Raw genomic sequence first — 17,006 nt, 5'->3', positions numbered from 1 at the left:
CAGCCAGGCAGGTTCTGGGGGTACTGGTTGGGGTCTCTTGGTTCTTGCCCTCCACGATGTTTCACCTTGCGCCACAGGTGGCTGTGGTTCCTGAGGGCGACTGTCCCTGCATGGGAAACCTGGCTGGGGCTGCGGAGGGGTTTTCCTGAAACAGCAGTGGTGGGTCTTTTGTGCTGGCATGGGGGGCAGCTGTCAGGGTATGTTGCAGGCTTGCTGCTGAATTTTAGGGTGAGGAGCAAAAGATTGTAAAAGGGTAATATTCTGTTGGTAATTAGGACAAAATTAGTGTCTGTGTAAAATCAACCAAGTCAATCAGTGGATGTGAGATGCTGAGAGAGTCCCGCCGCAGGGGCTGGGAAATGCAAGGAGCCTGCTGGGGGCAGTGAGTGGGAGAAGGATAACATCCTTCAGCTGGGTGGGATGCTGCCACAGCCAAGATGAGAGAAGGAAAGGCAAGAAAGACTGAAACCTGATGTTGGATTTCTTTGCTGAGAGCTGAGGATCAGCCAGCTAACGAGGCAGTGAGTTCTGAGGGCAGAGGAAGAGCTCAGGACATGGTTAGTGCTCATTAGCAGCCAGAGATGTGAGAGCTGTCAGCATGGTGGTGCTTTGTGCTGGCCAAGCCTTTGACTGTCCCTGGAAGGAGGGCTCGCCCGCTGATCCTGGTGGCACAGCTCCTAGCAGCTCCTCAGCCAGAACAGCCACTTTGAAGCTGCAGTGCTAAAGGCTTGAGAAATTAATTTTGCCTGTCAGAGATTCAAATGTAAGTGTGTGAACTGTAGTTCAGCAAGGTACGAACTCACCTGGCTGCGCTCCAGCTCTGGGAGTGCTACTCACTGCAGGGGAGGGGAGGCCAGCAAGTACCTGCCTGTGTAAGCTGGTATTGTCTTCCACATAAAACATGGCCTTAATTAATAGCTAGCATGAACCTAAGCCACTATCTCTGTTATCAATTTGTGGATGTGGTTGGATTGTCTGTCTCCCAGGACAGTAATATCCCTTCATCTTACTGCAAATTGCTCGCAGCATCCTTCTATTACGCAGGCTTAATGCTTGAAAAATAGAGATTTAATACTCCACCATATCAGACTAAGTGAGGTCAAAGCAATTCATATTCACGATCCCACAAAGCTCCCTGACGGTGTTCCTGTGAGGAATGTGATGTGGAGGATGCAAACTGGCGAGGTCCTGCCCCAGCTCCCGGCTGTCCCACACTGACAGGGACCAGGACAACCACCCATGGTGGAAGCATTGGCTCATCCCTTGGAGGAGAGTGGGTGTGCACTGGGTGCAGTGGGTGGGGAGCTGTGGGGTCCCTGCCAGGCCGTGCCAGCCCCTGACCCTGCATTGCTGCCGCCCCTTCCTGCATTCCCTGTTTTGCCGGGTTTTCCTAGAGCAGAACGGCAGCAGCCTGTGCGTTTTGTGTGTGTGATAGGATCAGAGAGTGCTGCGGGGATTCCCAGGGTGCTGGAGGTTCCCTGATGTGTTTTTAATGAGCAGGCTGAGCGTAACTTGTGTGCAAGTTTCCTCTGAACTGCTGGTTGTCACCTTGGCTCTGGGCAGAAAGCCTGCAAGTAACACATCCTGTGTTCACATGTTTATTTTTGTCCTGAAACATGTATATTTTGAGAGAAAATAATAGCTGGTGTTTGTGTGTTTCCTCCCCAGCAAGAAAATATATATCTCCAGGGTTGATGCATATATTGCCAGGATGCGTTCCTTCTGCATTTGCTTTTATGTGTGTGCCAGGATGTGGATTTCACCTGCAACTCATGAGGAAATATCTAAGCACATAAAATAAATGGGAAGTTCAGTTTGGAGGGATTTATGTGCAGAAATTAAACATGGTTTAGGAGAAATATCCCTTTGCCCTGCACAAAACTGGTGTAATGAACATAATTCTCCTAGTGTGAGCTGAATGTCCAGGGGTTCTGCCCTCCCTGACTGCAGTGCAGTCCTGGGCTGGTGCACACCTTAATGTGAAGCCTCAAGGATGGGAGATTCCTGGCCGAAGGCTTGGGAATGGAATGTGCTGGAACAAACCAGGTGGGCTCTGAGGTGTGCCAGGACTGGCTGGGACCATGCAGGTGGTTTGTGGGCAGGGGCTGCTCCCTGGCCCTTGGGCCCAGGGGGGCCAGGCGGGATACAAACAGTCTCCAAAGAGGGGCCCAGGAGTAGTTGCACAGAGGAGGTGACAGGCTGTTCTGGGAGACAGGAGGGGTTGGTTTGCCTTTTCCCATTGCTGTCTGTTCAGACTGGTGCAGTCAGGGGCTTCTGTTCAATCCCAAGGCTGTGACCATCCACAGGATGCTGCGTGCTCTGCCAAGGGTCATTTCCAGAGGTCCCAGACCCTGAGCTGGCTCCATTGTGGCTCATCCCCATCCGCTGGCTCCAGCACTCTTGTGTGATGCTGGAGGTGGCACTGCAAAGGCTCCATGCTTCTTTCCTGGCCTTAGGAAGCTCCCTCTTAGGGAGTTTAGACCTTGGAAATGGGATCTCTGATGTGTACCTCTGTTAGTGGGCAACAAAGGGAAGATTTATATCCCTGTGTTCAAGACCTGCAGGAATTCCAAGAATCTTTTAAGAGACTAAAGATGATCTGTATCATAGACTATGTTTTCCTTGAGTAAAAGCTATATACTATGTAGAAAAACTGTAGTTTGCTTCAACACTGGAAAAGTAGGATTTTTTGAAACTTGGAGGTAATGAGACTGGGACAGGGCTGAGGACTGCCATGAGAAGACGAGACTTGTGCATTTGTCAGCAAGAACCTGGAGGGGGGAGCATGGCTATCTCTGCTCCAGAGGAACACATCCTGCTGGGAAGCATCAGTGCTGCCATGGTGGAGCAGGCTGCCTTCTTCATGGACCATGCTGGGCAGCAGCCCTTCCACTGAAAACACTGCTTCTCACAAGAACGGATTGTTTCCAAGCCTGAGGAATTCAAAGAGTGAAACTGCTGCTTTAAAATTAGGTGTCACAGCTCACAGTGATGGCTACACAAGTGCACTGATTACAGCAGGAGGGGTGGCTGCAGAGCCGCTGGGGTCCCCTGCTGGGGCCATCTCCTGGTGACCATTGGGCTGATGGAGTCATGAGTGGAACCTCCACAGTGAATGATTCCGGGAAAGGAACTGCCAGGCGAGTGTTGTCCTCGGAGACACAGTGACACGCAGATGAGCGCTGAGGGGTGGCTAATTGCTCAGGGCAGGCTGACATAATGGAGCAGTTCTGAGAGCACCTCAGCTGCAGAGGTCAGCAGTGACGCAGAAGGCTTAATTTTTCATAGCGTGCTCCTTGTATACTACAGCTCCTCCTGTAATGGACTAGCAAATTACCACACTATTTAAAAGGCAGCAATTTATAACATTTTGATAACTGTGTGCTCCTGAGCGTATGTCAGCTGTGCCTGTGGACAGAATGAGTGAGAACGCTCCCCTCCCTGCAGCATGGGCACGGGCATATGGGTGCACACACACACATGTGCCTCTGCCATCCCAGCACCTCCCCTCCAGCGCAGGTCAGAGGCCTGTCAGGCCTCCTGGAAAAGACCTCTCCCTCTCCCATATGGGTTGTCTCTGTCCTATCCCTGCTCATTTCAATGTGTTGCTGGTTTAGGGACCCTGATGATGTTCTGATGCCCACCCAGTCTCACTGTTCCCTAATGCAGCTGCCTGGTGTCCACGTGGGTGTAGGCAATTGCTCTGGGTGCACCTGCCTGTTCCCGTATTTGCACTGCCTCCCGCCACAGGGGAATTTACTTCAATCCCCAAGAGGTGTCGAGGTGGTCACTCCCACAGAGGAACTGCAATCATGAGGAAGTGGCAGGGCTCATGGAGCTGTACTGACCTGATTTACAAAGCTCCAGGGTCAGAAGGCAACTGTTTTTTAAGATCTCTGCTTACCTGTTTGGTAGGAAGGTGCCTTCAGGCTCCATCTCAGGCGCAGCTGCTCCCATGTCTGTGCACTCTCTGCAGACACACTCGAGTCACCATGCACACATCTGGGTGTCCCATTCACTGTATTTCAGATATGTGCTGGCCCTCTGCTGCTGCCCTCCTGCACAGATGCTCTCTCTCCTTCATAGGAGAAATCTCCCTTCCTTTCTCACCAAGAGGAGTCTGAAGAATTGAGTGCCCAAAGAATTTGCATGGAATTATTCATCCCGCTCAAGTAAATAAACCCTCATCCCTGGGTCATGGCAGCAGGTCAGCTCTTCCTGCACAAATAAGGCCCTCTGCAATTTCCTCACCAAAGCTGCCTTTGGCAGAACGGCTGGGCACCGTGTCCTGGGAGAAGACAGCAGCGAGAGCTGAGTGCCAGAATGGAGCCCAGGCACTGGCGTATTCCTGTGCCACACCACAGGAGTGAGCAGAGCGTTGGACAGCATGGGGCAGAGAGCCAGGAGCTGTGTTTGGGTGGACAGTTTGCAGTGAGTGTGCCCATGGGTCTTACAGCAGTATTCCTGCATTAGCACCACAGCAGGGGGTGTTGTTAACTGTCTGCTTTCCCTCTGGATTGGTGTAACTGCTCCATGCAGCAGAGATGGGTCCAGTTAATCGGACGGATAGAAGTTGTTAATGCACCTTGGAGAAACATAATTTAATTGGAAATTATTATTATGTGCTGCTCCTATGTAAAGAGTGTGAGAATCAGCACTAATAGCTCTGTATGAACATGACTTAATTGCTCTGTGGTTCTGTGATTTAAGCTTCTTTCCAGGTGCGCTTTTGTTTCACCGATGTCTCAGGTGGGATGCAATGACGCACTGGGGACCAACGAGGTACAGTCCCATGAGTCGGGGCTGTCAGTTCTCTTTGTGCTGATTCTCTGGTGGAGCTTGAGTCCGTGATTTGTCTTTGAAACCCGCAGGGATCAGCTCGGGTTGCCGTGTGCTGAGGGCTCCTGGGAGCAGCATTCCTAGCTGGTGGGGTCAGCCCACGCCTGCCTCACACACTAAGGCAAAGGCTGTTCCCTGCTGCACTGTGCTGTCCAGCTCAGCTTGCCTGCCTCAGCACGTGTCCCATTCCAACAGGATCTGCAGGACGCTCCTTCCCTCACTGTGCACAGACCATGCCGGGGGTGGCACATGCAGATGGGCAGTGCTGGAGGGCACAAGTGATTGCAGCAGCTCCTTGCTGCTCCCACACAGACTGTGGATGCCATGGGGTTACAGCTGGCCACGTCAGCAGCAGGAACGGAGCTCCGGCGTGTCCCTCTCCATGGTGCAGGCTGGGCACAGGTGTGTTCACCTGTGCAACTAATCAGCAGTGACTGTATGAGAGATGGAGAATGGAGCCTGTATAACTTGCAAAGAAAATGGCAAACTGAGGAAGGGAAACTTTCTCTCCTGCAGAGCTGTGAAGCACCCCTGGCTCACAGACCTCTCATAGTGTCTTTTGCAGGAGTGGTGCTTACATAGGTGAGGAGAAAGCGTTTTTGCAACAGCATGGAAAATGTGTATGAGGAGACAAGACATCAGGCTGCCATCAGCACAAATGTATCTGTGCCTTATTTTTCTGCTTTCCTGGCTCCCAGACAGGTGCCACCAAAACCAACAATTTTCCTGTCCTTTCTTTCCTTTGCTTTCACAAGTATCTTAAACCAAACCCCTCCCTCCCAGCAGAAACAGGATGCGCTGCTGGGTATAGAATAAAAAAATCAGTATTTTTAATCCCTCAAGGAGAAACAGGCTCAGGCTCCTTCATTGTGCTTGTGGCTGCAGACTTGGACACCACCAGCCTGGCTGTGCTCCATGGGCCTTGCCTATTCTCCTGGCTCCTCCAGAGAGGGAGAGCTGTGGAGAGGGGCCCAGGCACTGCAGTTCTGGTGATACCTTAAGATTTTAGGCAACACCGGTTGTTTCCCACTGCGGGTCAAAGCAAGCAGGAGCCTCCTGGCTACAGGCACATTGATCAGCCTCCCTGGGGACAATCTGCAAACATGGACAGGAAGGAAGAAGGTGACTGCAGAGCATTTGTCCATCCTATCTTCGTGGCTTTTGTGGGAGAGGCCAGCAGGCTGGCCAGGCACAGTGGGGGGGGGGGGGGGGCTCTCCAAGGGGCATAGCTGGTGCTGCCTCTTCATCTGCCTCTACCAGCAGATGCCCAGAGCTTTCCCATCACAGCCTGATGAACAGAGATCCTTTCTAAAATGTGTCCCACAAGCCCAACTCTAACTCCAGGCACTGCCACCCAAGGGAGCGAGAGGAGTCTGTACCACAGTTGGGGCGGCTCAGATCCAGAGCAGGACAGGGGGACAGTGGTCCCAGGGGTCCCAGCACATGGGCAGGGCAACAGTGCTGTGCCTCGGAGCACACTCACAAGCGGAGCTGATTTAATAAACAACAGGAGTGTTTTCCCAGGCCACATGCTGAGCTGTATTCAAAATACATTTGTACGAACATCAATTTTTAATGCCATTTATGCCAAATGTTGTTGCAAAAAGCAGCCGTTAACATGACGTTAATTCAATCACTGGAAATACAGTACGTGCTACTAAATGAAAACATGTTATTAGTCAATTCGATTAACTGGATGTAACTCTTCCAAACACAATGTAATATGGTTTCTACATGGTTAATTACGTCGTACAAATTACATGGCAATCGGGCTTAGCACTGGGCACACACATACAATTAATACATAAGTAGAAAAAACAGCTTGTGATGCACATTTGAACTCTGTAAAAATTATTTGAAATATAAATATCTTGCAGGCTTTAAATAAAGAGGCAGAATTATGCTGATACTATAATGAGAACAGGGCAAATTCTAAAAGAGCCAGGAAGGCCTTTGTGGGGAGATCACAGATGTTCATGGTTACTTTCACAATGAGTTTTAATCTGCTTTAAAAAGACCATTTTAATTTTAAAGATAAACACTCCTGGCCCTGGTGGCCTCTGTGCAGGAATCTCTCAGCGCCCATGCAAGCCTCCTCTGTGTTTTAGGAAGAATTTGTGCCCACTTGCGGGGAATGGTGCCAAGCCCTGGCGCAGGGAGCGGGCACTGTGCCTGGCAGCCCCCGGCAAACCGCAGGCACCACCAACCCTCGGCACAGCGCCTGTCCCACCACACAGACCGCCGGGCGGGCACCGGGGAGCCCCGAGCCTCTGGCGCCTCCGGGAACCCCCAGCGGGGGATCAGTGAATGCCTAACGCCGGGGGCTCTGGAAGGAGCAGGCTGTTCTTGGGAAGGACTCGGTTCCGTAGCCAGAGGGCAGCTGCAGCCCACGCCGGACATCCGAGGAGGCGGCCCCGTGCTGACCCCGTCCTGCACGCCCGGACGGGGCTGCCCGGGGACCCACCGCCCCCAGGGCAGCTTTCACTGCTGGCATAAGGTGGTTGGCAGCTTTGGGAGAACAGAAATCCAGGTCCTTGTCCCCTGGGGCTCTGGGACATGGGGCAGTGGTTCCCCCTGCCCGGGGACCCTCAGGACCTTGTGCTGCATAAGTGTCCGACAGCTCATCGCTGCGCACGGGGCGGAAACAGGCGGGTGGTGGAGCTCTGGAAACGCAGTTTTAAAGCTATTGCTGCAATGATTATCACAGTTCATGGAAACGCGACTCGTCTCCTCACTGGTAATCCCGACAGCACCCAGCGAGGCTCAGGGCATTGCGGGAGCACGCACTGCCCCGCACCGCTGCCTCCGCGGCGCCGCAACAGCGGGAGGGCGTGAGCAGGGGCGCTGATGAGGGGAAAGGGAGATGTGCCAGTGGTCGTCACCCCGGTGCCCTGCGGCTCCACTGGTGGGGATGGATGCTGCACTGACAGCTGCAGCCCCAGCTCCCGGGTGCCCACCCCCGCCCAGGGACAGGTGCTGTTACGGCCAGGCTGCCGGCGCTGGTTTAATTTGACATACCCAGGGGCACGGTCCGGCAGCCGCCGGTGCAGTGGTATCGGCTTATTGGTTTCACAGGGAGCGGGGAGCGATTTCAGCAGCCGCCGAACGGCCGGCGCAGACACACACCAGCGCGCTGCCGCTGCTGCAGCCACTGAGAAAGCAGTGATAAAGCTCTCGGAGATATTCCTGTCTCATCTGTCTCGAGTAAATCAGAGCAATGCTGGAAACATCAGAGGAGGCAAAATGCAAAAGAAATAGGAAACTCCCTACTCCCAGTGAAGGCAGAAAGTGGTCTGACATGACCACTGGCAGCAGAAGGATTTCACATGATCGGGGGCTGCTTACATGAGGAACTGTTCATTATTTAGTGGCTGCTTAAGGGACTGAGGGAACAAAAATCAAAGCTCCTGCTGTTGGCTGGCTGATGAAAGGGCTGCGGCCGCCCCGCTGCAGCCGTGTTTCCCTCCAGCCTCACCTGCACCGGGAGCTGGAGAGGTGTCTGGCTGCTTGCTCAGAAATGAAAGCGCTGAGAATCAATCATTTGTTTACATTGTATGACTTGTTGAAAATCAATTGGCTCCACATGCTGCAGATCTGATTGCATTTTGTTAGCAGTCACAGGGAATGGTTTTCCCTTGACATGCCTGTGTTCGTGGTTTCTCCAATGCATCAATTGTACCAAGCTTTTAGGATAATTGAGCCTGAGCAACAATCCCCTTTATAAATATTAACTCTGATATGCTTGGGAAACTCTGCCTCTCCTGGATGAATTTTTAACTAGCTTTTTAATCTATCGCTCCTTGTTAGAACAGCAGAAGTGTTCCTTGGTGCCTGTTCCTGCCTCCCAAGTGCCAAGAGAGTGGCATCCCTGCTGAGCCCTGCTCCCAGGGCAGGGACCCAGAGCCCCTGGTCCCAGGAAAGGGCCCACTCCTGCTTTGCCCACAGGAACAATCCCACAGAGCAGGGACACAGGGCTGAGAGAAGCCGTGCAGGGGCTGAGGAGAACCTCTGGTTTCTTCCAAAGGGACTAGTTACACTGGGATGAGTTTTCATGTGAATCCTTGGAAATTTCCTTAGGTGATGCCCAGGACAAGCAGAGGCCAGTGATGGGGAAATTTCTTGGAGCAGGTGCCCTGTGCCCACCCATGGCAAATGGCCTCTCAGGTGATGCAGTCTCAGCACCCAGCGTGGGGACAGGCTCCCTCAGAAAAACTGGGGAGATGGTGCTGTTCAGCCATGAGAACTGCAGAGATGGGGGACACCCCCAGCCAGACCCAGACCCACCACACTTGGGGGCCCAGGACACACTGATGGAGGGATGTCCCCTGGAAGGATATGCTGGGCTTGGGGAGCTGGGAAAGCTGTGAGTGTGGGATGGGCTCCTCTCTCTAGCAGGGGCTGCCAAGCCCCTCTGAGCCTTCCTTTCCATTGGCGTTTGGTTCTGCAGAGCAGCTGGTCACAGTCCAACAGCTCCGGCCCAGCTCAGCTGAACTGTTTCTTTTCCCCCACAATCAGATGTTGCCTTCTTTAATATCATCTGAACGTCTGTCAAACTGTGGATTTTTTGTGAAACCTCTGTACAGGAAGAGACAAAAGGCAGCAGGGAAGCTGTTGAAATGAAAGCCTTGCTTTACATTTCAAATGCTTTAACAGATTTTTCTTTCTTTTTTTCTTGGATTTTTAATAAAAGCTTTTAAAAGACTGTTTTTTTAATGGTGATTGCTTGCCAAGGGACATGTCTATGGGGATGTGAGGAAGCTGTTGCACTCAGAGGTTGCACAAGTCACTGGCCCAACTAGGCTTGGCGTTCCAGGCTGGTGCCTGCCTGTTCCAGTGGAGTGGCTGCCGATATTCTACAGGGGCAGGATGGATGGATTGCCTGGAGAACCTGGGCATGGCCTGCCAGCATTTGCCTAATAGGCATCTTGGAAATGCTTCTGGGAGCTGAGCCTGCCCTCTGAGCAGCTGCTGTTTCTCTCCAGTAAGTATGTAAATCCTAGCACATTCCCAAGTGCAGGAGGTTTCTGTCAGGGTCCAGAGGCTGCACACTGCTGCCGTGGTTGGGAGACCCCAGGGGGAACTCTGGAGCTTCATGGTGGGAGCAGCATCAGGTGAAATAGCTGTTCTTGGGCACTCGCTCATGTTACAGGGCAGTACTTTTGGGTTTTTAAGCAGTCTGTATTGTGCTGTGACTATTATTAAAATGCTGCAGTAGTCTGTAGTAGTGCGGCTTGCTCTGGAGGGTGCACAGAGATTTAAGTCCAAGTTGTGTTCTTGTAGGCCAGGCTGGGGACAGCAGCATTTATCCCATGTGGAGCCAGACCCTGGCACAGCTCTGCCCCGGTCTGTGCTGTCTGCACCTGTCTGGGTCCACAAGTGATGGCTGGAGTGGCCAGATGCCAAGCAAAGGGCACTTGACTGTCCCACTGCCTTCTCCTGACCCCTGGGTGTGGTGGTATTTCGCCACTGTGGCTGCTCCATGGCTGCCCTTGGCACACTGCGGGCTGGGAACACCAGCACTGCCGCCTGGGATGCTCCTGGCCCCTCTGCCCCTCAGCCCTCTGCCACCTGTTGGCTGGTGGCAACACAAGACACCTCCTTTGTAAGGATGAAAATGAAATTCCTGATGCCAGGATGACTGCCGGGCTGTCAGGAGACATTCCTCTGCCGACACCAGCCTGGCAGCCAGGAGAACCACTGGCTGGCTGTCCGCTGGCCAGCCATACCCATATTTCAGTGCTTGGGGGAGGCAGATTATTTTCCACACTGCTTGGTGTGGTAGCAAAGTTTAGCAGAAAAGCTAAAACAAACAGACTGTGGAGTGTCACACTGTGTTAGTGCTGCACAGAGGAGGGTTGTCAAACCCACAAATAAGGCATGGGAGAAGCCTGGGATTGACACTTGTGCCGGTGTCTGTGCTCTGACAGTGCTCTATGCGAGTGGCTGCCGAGGAGATGCTGGTACACCTTCCTTGCTGCCAAACTCAGTGTTAAAGTGTGGAACTTGAATCAAGGCTGATGGAAGTGAATTTATTTAAATTGCCGGGATAAATTAACTTTTAAAGCCACAGTGAAAAAGTCTGTGCCGTGAATCAGGGCTATGAATATTCAGGCACATGCACTCATTAAATTAGTTTGTTGCAAACATATTTGGAGGCAGCTGTTCATTTAATAATCAGGGATAATCACAGAAATAGGCGACCAGTTACTCCATCTAAATTGCATGGTTAAAATTATAATTTTATAACTCTATCTCAGCAATTAGATTTAATAGCTATGAAAATCCAGCAAAACCCAGTTGAGGGAAAGCTGCTACTCTTTTAGCACAGAAAAGCCAAGGTCAGACTGGGGCTCCCCTGTGCCTGTGCTGCAGAATCATTAGGGCAAGGGCTGTTTCTGATGCTGCCCAAAGTGCAGAGTTAAGACTTCTGGGTTAAATGCTTTGATGCCAACGCTGAACCAGGCAGGGGTTAATTTTCTTGGCATTTCTTGTCTTCATTACAATATTTGTCCCAAGAACAGATTAATTCCTCTCATTCTTTCTGCCTTTCCAGCCTTTTGTCACAGAAATGCATTTCACAGGACTGTAATGTGTGATACTTGCTCTGAGTTATGGCTCTGCCATACGCTGTAAAAGTTTGACTCTCTCAGTATTGTACATTTTGATTCTACCCCTGCAGGCTATAAACAACTCAAATTACCTCTTTCTTTAGCTTCCAAGAGGACTAATCCCCTGTCTAGGGCTTTATCAGTCAGTTGAGAAAGAGTGAAACCAATGCCAATGCAAACAGAATATATTGAAAAAAACCTTATCACCACAACACGGCCTCTTGCTGTAACTCACCAACCAGCCGGGCTGGTGAAGCCCGGTGCTGCAGGTGCCGACAGTTCTGTAATGGGACCAGCACCAGATCACCACCCACCCACTCACCCATCATCCTCCTGCTCTGTCAACCTCTACTGAAGCCCTACAGGAGCAGGAAGGGCTGGGATGATGGGGGGTGGCAGGCTGCCGGTTGGGACCCTTTTTAGCAGCCCAAACCCCATGCTGGGGATGGGCTCAGTTCTACTGGTGGCTCTCACTGTCCCTCCACCACCAGTCAGGGTCAGTTCTGCCGTGTGCTGCTCCAGCGTGGGCTGGAGTGGGCAGGAGGCTGCACTGGGGGCACATTGACTGTGGGGTGGGGAATCCCTCCAAGCTGCTCCCTTTTGTCACTGTCCTGGTCAGGCCTTACTGAGTGGATCTGGGGGCTTCTCCTGCACCTCCTCCCTGAATGCCTTCAGGCTCTCCTCTCTGCTGGTTGTGGGGCTGCTAGGGATCAGCCTTGAAGGCCTCTGCCTGGGGAGGGGGCTCTCTTGGAAAAGAAAGCCAGAATTCATGAGAGCCACCATGGGAAGAGATTCCTGGCCCCTAAGGGTACCCTCCAGCCTGCAGCAGGCAGCTCGTCACCTCAGCTGGAACTCCTCTCCAGCACCGGAGCCAGTGTGGGCTGCTCCAAGGTTTAACACTTTATTAGAAAATGAGAGGTTAGAGCATGTTCCAGAGGAGAAGGAAATTTATTGTTGCCCTGGCCCTGCAGCAAAGCAAAACTCAAATAACCCAGGTGCAGAGAGGACGATAAATCCCTGCTGGCAATCACACTGCTAAAAGGATGGTGACAGCCACAGCAAAGTTTGGCCAGTTAATATTTCTCATATCTGAGTGAGAAAAATAGCATTATTCAAAATTATATCTCTGCTGAATTATGCAAGGAAAAAAAACAGAAATCTGTAAGGCCTTCTCAACACCCTGCCTCAGAAGGTGCCAGTTTGGAGAGGGCTCTTGGGGGCAGCAGGGGGTCCCAGGGGGTCTCTTCCCCAGTGTCTTCCTCTGCCACAGGACCCCTCTGCAGCCAGCCCTGGTGCCACATACTGCCCTGAGCCAGACAAGGTTTTCTCATTTTGTGAAAGCGAGATGAGGAAAGGGGGAAGTAGTGAGGGCTCCATCAGGCACCAAGCAGGCATTTAAAGCACTTGAGGGGTGAGACAAGGGGTGTCCCACTGGTGTGACCAGGACAGTGACTGGTCAGGTCAGTGACTGCCAGCAGCCTCCTTGCTGCCACCACAGCCAGCTCCTTGCAGGACAGACGTGGAGTGGGGTACGTGTCTCTGCAGCTCTGGCTGGTGCCTCTGCAGTGGGATGGGGAGGGTGGTCATCACCCTAAGAGCTCTAACTCCTTGTTCCATTTAAAGACTTAATTATGAGAAACTTTCACTTAATTTTCATTTCCAGGTGGTCATTGCTGTGAAGCCAGACTTGTTCACTGCGTAAAGGTGCTTGGCTGGGAGTCCTGGGAACATCAGGGAACATGAAGCAAACCAAGCCTTTCAGCTCAATAGATGCTATAAATTTCCAATGTGTTTTTGTTTTATGCTCCAGGTGAAGGCAGCAGAAGCCATCAATCCTCTTCCTGGCTGACCCTGAGCTGCTGGTGCACAGGCAGGCTGGGCAGCATCTGTCTGGGACACCTCTGAAGGGGTGAAGGTCAGAGAGTGTCTTGGGTCGTTTTGGTTTGTCTTTAAAAAACAATTTTCCATGAGCAGAAAATGCAAGCCAGTCAGGGATAGTTGGATCTTCCTGGTGTGATTCATGAGATACCTCACTGTCAGCCTGTGGAGTGCTCCAACACAGGAGCCAGTGCAATGTCAGTGTGGGCCCCCCCGGTGCAGCCATCCTCTCCCCCCACCACGCGATTCATGGGCTTTTACATCTCTGCCATGAGCCTGTTAATCCAGCACCTGGCTCCAGCCACACCACCGGGACAATTTATGGTTCTTACAGATCAATTTCATTATCCCAAGGGGAAAATCAGCATCTTGTTATGGACAAAATGACAATAAATGAAACGACCATTAATTTACGATCTTGCCACACAGTGGCACTCAAACAGATTCCCATTAATGGCTTGTTATTATCACCTCCCATACTAGGCTAATAACAGTTCCTGGGAAAAGCTGCACTGAGCCCTGGGAAGGGGCTGCTGCTGGCTGTGTGGGACCCAGGCCTGTCCTGCAGTGGCAGAGCAGCCCCCAGCTCCACTGCCCTGTCCCACCGAGTCAGGGGGGATGCAGCAGTCATCCCTGGCTCTGGGGCCTGGGCACCCACTGGCATTCTGGAGGGAGATACTGCTGTTGTTCTCCGTGGGATTTGGGATTCAGAGCCTTTTGCAAAGGCACAGAGAAAAGCGAGGTTGGGCTGGTCACATCCTCTGGGGACAAGGGACCAGGGTTACATCTGTACAGGGGTGTGCTGGGCATCAGGGACCCTTCTCCCATACTCCTCTCCATCCCCTTGCACTGAGGACAGTACCAGGGACATCGTCTGCTGACAAGTAGCTCCTTTAGGCAGCAGTTTGATTTTTGATGCCCATTGGTCCCACTCATGGAAAATGAATTTGTGGATTTTTGCAGACCAAGGTCGGTGGGATCCCTGCCCGACTGAAGGCCACAGGGTCCCCGCCGTTCCCCGGGGCCATGTCCTCTGCTGGCCAGCAGGAGGGAGCCGTGGTGCAGTCGTGCCAGTGGAGACTGAAAGACGGGATGGATGGAGGCTGCCAGGCAGAGAGGGGAGGAGCTGCCAGCTGACAGAGAGCTGCCCAGAGTGGAGCAAAAAGGTGGTTTTTCTGTTTGCTTGAGGCTCAAAAAACCCAGAAACATTGGTTTGACATTAAATGACTTTTCAAAAACTTCTACAAAGCAGAGAGCTCCATAAAACACAGAACAAAGGACAGCTTTTCTGTGTGTGGAAGTTCTTAATTGGTCCAAAATGAAGAACTTAATGTCCTTACTGAATTTTTACTTTTTAAGAACATTAAAGGTGTCAGGTGGAAAACCACCAAAACTTCTGCTTAAAGCACTGTCCTTTTGAAAAGCCGAATAAATTGACAATGCCAAACTCAGGCTTGAGAAGGTTCAGTGTCAGCAAATTTGCTTCTTTGCCACAAAACATTTAATTTGAGGAACTTCTCCTGGTGGCTCTCCCAGGCCTGCCTGGCTCCTGTCCTGGGTGCTTGCTGGGACTGCACTGTCCTGAGCCCGGATACGATGTCATGGGAGCCGTCCCCTCACGCTGGGCAGGGCGAGCACCTCCCTGAGGTTCCCCAGCACCATTCGAACCACCACAGCTTCTGCCTCGCCACCAGCAAGGCAGTGGGCAGGGGGCACAGCAGTGCCCACAGCTGAGGGCAGCTGGCAGCGGGCTCAGCACCCCCACACGCTGAGACACCACATCTGCTGGGGGTAACGTGTGTGTAATGCGCGTTTGGCTAAACACATTTTTTGCATGACAAGTAAACATGTGAGGAGCTGATCTTCTTAAACACATTTTTACAGTATTACAGCAGTACAAATAAATACTCAGGCATATCTCCCAGTGTCACTTTTATTTACAGTTAAGTGACCTGTTATTACTGACCCCTCTGCCATAAAGGCCTAATTGAGAGGAGGCCATGGAGTGAGCAGGGCTGGTGTGAGAGAGCATCATGCTAAATAATTCATTACGAGCACTGTGGCTGTTGCAGTGATATATGTAAATAGGAGCTCCTTAGTTTGTAACTTACAGTCTGGGTTGGTTTATGAATTTTAAAAGGAGATAGTCTTCATTCTCTGGTGCAGAACTAAGGAGAATTTCTGTTCCCTGAAGTCCTTTCCCCGGGAGCCAGCTTCAGAGGTCTGGCTGAGGCAGGAACAGTCTGCTCATGGCCTCTTCCTGCATTAGCACTTCCTACTTCTGTTTGCTCCCATGTTTCACCTGTGGCTTTGTGATAGTCCCTGCAGGACCACCTGCAGGTCCAGAGGATAGAAAACAGCACCCCAGAGTGGGAGTGCAGCATCGGTATGTAAGGGCATTGGCAGAGCATCCTTCCTGCATCCAGCTGCAGGGACCTCAGCCTAAAAACCCTGACTCCGAAATTTTCCCCAGCTCAGGGAGATGCCTCTTGCAGGAGGGATCCCGTTTGCCACCTGGACCAAAGCCACATGTGGATCCCAAGCTCTTTCTCTGCATCTAGGGCTGAAGGTATTGTGCTTGTGAGGCAGAGCCAAGAACCCGCTCCCCGGGGAGCACCTGGGCTTGTGCAGGGCCCCACACACTCATTACAGCTCACATGAGTAAGGTGTTTCCCTTTTATTCCACCTTTTAATTCAATATCATATTGCCTCTTGTTATGAGAGTGGGATAAGAGGAGCTCCCAGACTGTCTCTTCTACACCATTATTTATTCATTCTGTTTCTACCTTGTTTTTCTGTCTCTCCTTATTGAGAATTGTTACAGTGCTTGATATTATTCTTGGCCCTCTCTGGTTCTCATCTCTTCCTACAATACCCTCCAGAGATAGGGTAATCACTCCAAGAAAATTGACTTACATTCAATGGCAAAAAGCTTCATTAAAACACAGGTAATGCTCCCAAAGGTGCCTTCTGTTCCTCAGAAATATTCAGCAAAGCTCATCCTTCCAACCGCAGGTGTTGAGGAGTTTTGGAGCTGCCCAGGCAGGGCTGTGGGGGAGGATTCCTCCGTGCTCTCGCACTGCTGTGCAGGTGAAGGGAAGCTCTGTGGTTCAGCACTGCTCAGGGAGCCCTCGAACCCTCCCTCCCTCCCAGGGGAGGGTTTTACTTTCCTAGAGTTCAGGGTGCTGCCTACAAGCTCGGCAACTTTCCTCTGGGCACCCTCAGGGATCTCTTGGGACCCTCCAGCTGCCTTCCATTCCATCCAGAGGGGCATTTGGCAATCCTGCCTTCTCACAGAAAGGCTTTGCTGACTCGGGCACAGCTGCTGAGATGCACCTTGCAGTCCTGTGCATGGGTCTCACCCTGCCCTGCCCTGCTCCTATCCCAGCAGGACATGCTGCCTTGAAAAAACCCACCCTCAGGAGTCAGGCCAGCTTTTCCAAACCTTCCCAGGGGTGTGAGAGGTGGTGAGTCCAGCCGCCCTCCTCTCTTTGTGAGTTTGCATTTGTAGTGCCCAGGTGTGCCCTGTTCAGTGACTGGTGCCCCATGGCACGTCCTGAAGTTCTGCTCTGCTTGTGTTCACCTAAACTGGTGTCATCGGCATGTTTTGTGGATCACTGCTTACCTTCCCTGCCCTTCCCAGAGACGTGGGTGCTGCCTCTGCCACAACCAGTCTGTTGC

At 52.0% G+C, this 17,006-nt stretch overlaps 1 long non-coding RNA gene across 1 annotated transcript; it reads left to right on the top strand.

The window, feature by feature from the left end:
• Positions 1–274: 274 nt before the first annotated feature.
• On the top strand, positions 275–14,776 carry LOC135423366 (uncharacterized). The gene is made up of 4 exons (XR_010434782.1): positions 275–3,253; positions 4,030–4,172; positions 5,035–5,241; positions 13,258–14,776. It is a non-coding gene; the product is annotated as an uncharacterized LOC135423366 (long non-coding RNA).
• Positions 14,777–17,006: the final 2,230 nt, after the last annotated feature.

Source organism: Pseudopipra pipra, chromosome 16 (genome assembly GCF_036250125.1).
Source record: "Pseudopipra pipra isolate bDixPip1 chromosome 16, bDixPip1.hap1, whole genome shotgun sequence".
NCBI lineage: Eukaryota > Metazoa > Chordata > Aves > Passeriformes > Pipridae > Pseudopipra > Pseudopipra pipra.
Note: the sequence above shows the minus strand (reverse complement) of the source record. Positions and strands in the feature narration are given on the sequence as shown.